Source organism: Coffea arabica, chromosome 6e (assembly GCF_036785885.1).
Source record: "Coffea arabica cultivar ET-39 chromosome 6e, Coffea Arabica ET-39 HiFi, whole genome shotgun sequence".
NCBI classification, from domain to species: Eukaryota; Viridiplantae; Streptophyta; class Magnoliopsida; order Gentianales; family Rubiaceae; genus Coffea; species Coffea arabica.
In genome coordinates this window covers 16228047-16230301 of record NC_092321.1, presented here as the reverse complement: position 1 = coordinate 16230301, position 2255 = coordinate 16228047, and the positions used below count along the sequence as shown (strand labels likewise).

General features: G+C 44.5%; 1 non-coding gene across 1 annotated transcript; it reads left to right on the top strand.

Annotated features, from left to right (window-relative positions):
- The first annotated feature begins 1625 nt into the window (after positions 1-1625).
- On the top strand, positions 1626-1732 carry LOC140010065 (small nucleolar RNA R71). Its single transcript, XR_011817329.1, has one exon. It is a non-coding gene; the product is annotated as a small nucleolar RNA R71 (small nucleolar RNA).
- The last annotated feature ends 523 nt before the right edge of the window (positions 1733-2255 follow it).

Below are 2255 nucleotides of genomic sequence, written 5' to 3'. Positions count from 1 at the left end.
CAGGGTCAATAACATTTACCGAGAAAACAGAGCCAATATTTGAATCGGATGGATATTTCATGGTCTCAAAGATGTTAAAATGAACAATCTCACCATCAAATTTCATAGACAAAGTACCCTTATTAACATCAATTTTGGTTCGGGCTGTGCTCAAAAAGGGTCTACCTAACAACAAAGGTGACGGATCACGGGAGTGTTCATCCTCCATGTCGAGCACATAAAAATCAGCTGGAAAAACCAATTCATTAATTTTTACCAAAACATCTTCAATCAACCCGTCAGGGTATGCATTGGTCCTGTCAGCTAATTGGATTATTATTCCAGTCTCTTTCAAAGGGCCTAAGTTCAATGAAGCATAAATGGACTTTGGCATGACATTAATCGAGGCTCTTAGGTCTAACATGGCCTTTCCAATTAAAGTATTACCTATCCTACAAGGAATAGTAAACATACCTGGATCTCCGCATTTCGGTGGAAGCCTTCTTTGTAGAATTGCTGAAACATTCTCCCCAACTATAACTCGTTCATCCCCCTTCAACCGCTTGCGGTTGGCACACAGGTCCCTTAAAAATTTTGCGTACCTAGGTACTTGTTTAATCGCATCCAGCAGGGGTATGTTGATCTCCACCTTGCGAAAGATCTCCAAGATCTCTTTTTCCTTGTCTTGCTTCTTTGGTTTCTCTAACCTGCTAGGAAAGGGAGGTGGATTAGTTTTAGCTGTAGGAATTGGGTTCGAGGGTACCTTTGCATTTTTGTTGTCTCTGCCCTCCTCTTCCAATTCTTTCTCAATCCGTTGCTCGTCCTTGTCTTTAGAAATCACCGGTTCGGGTCCTTGAACTTCCTTGCCACTCCTTAAGGTCATTGCGCTTACATTCTTTGGATTTGCCTCAGACTGAGATGGTAACTTTCCTTGAACTTGGGACTCCAAACGGTTGATTGTTATAGCCATTTGATTCATTTGATTTTGCAATGATTGCACCTGTCCCAGTTGATTTCTCATGCTTTGCAGGTCTGAATCCGTCTTTTGTTGATTAGCAAGTAATTGCTTCATCATCTCTTCCATGGACGGACTTGAATTTGAAGGGGGTGGTAGTGGTGGTGGGCGAGGATGATATTGCTGTTGGTGCCCTTGTGGTCTATTTGGTACAAAATTAGACTGCCTATTTCCTCCATAGCTAAGGTTGGGGTGATCCCTCCAACCAGGATTGTAGGTGCTTGAGTACGGGTCGAACTGCTTTCTTGGCGCGGGCGCGTGGCCAGCCATGTTCACCTGTTCTGCAGTTTCTTCTTGAACCAATGGACACATTTCCGTAGGATGACCCACGGCAGTGCATACCCCACACACTTTGGCTTGTGAAGTACTCCCCACAGCTAATTGTCTTACGAAAGATGTTAATTCGGAGATCTACTGTTGGATAGAGGACGTTTCCATCTCATTCACCCTACGCGTCGGGATGTCCTCTCTTGAACCAAACTGCTGTGAGTTCTCAGCCATCCCTTCAATCAACTCCCATGCTCCTCGAGGGGTTTTGTTCACCAACGCCCCTCCACTTGCAGCATCGATTATGTTTCTGTCCCTGAAAAGCAACCCCTCATAGAAATATTGAATGAGCAGTTGCTCACTTATCTGATACTGAGGGCATTTGGTGCACAGTTTCTTAAATCTCTCCCAGTACTCATAGAGAGACTCGCTAGGGTGTTGTTTGATACCACATATCTCTTTCCTTAGGCTCGCAGCTCGAGACGCCGGAAAGTACTTGTCCAGAAATTTTTTCTTCAATTGGTCCCACGTGGTGATACTACCAGGCGGTAGGTAGTAGAGCCAGTCTTTTGCAAAGTCCTTCAAAGAGAAGGGGAAAGCCCTCATCTTTATTTGCTCTTCTGTAATTCCCGGGGGTTTCATGCTGGTGCAAACGACGTCGAATTCTTGCAAGTGCTTGTAGGGCTCCTCACCTGGTAGACCATGGAAAGATGGCAAGAGATGAATTAGACCAGATTTTAGTTCAAAGGGAGTGTCATCATTTAAATTTGGAAAAGTAATGCACAATGGCTGCTGATTTAAATCAGGAGCAGCCAACTCCCTTAATGTTCGTGCATTTGCCATAGTGACTTCCTCTTGGTCTGAATCACTCGAATTGTCACCAGACAAATTTGTCGGCTCAACCTCTGGATCAAGTCCCTGAGATGCAATACCGTATTGCTCTTCTCTGAGTTGTCTGGTTTCTTTCCTCGTTCTACGCGCGGTCTTCTCTACT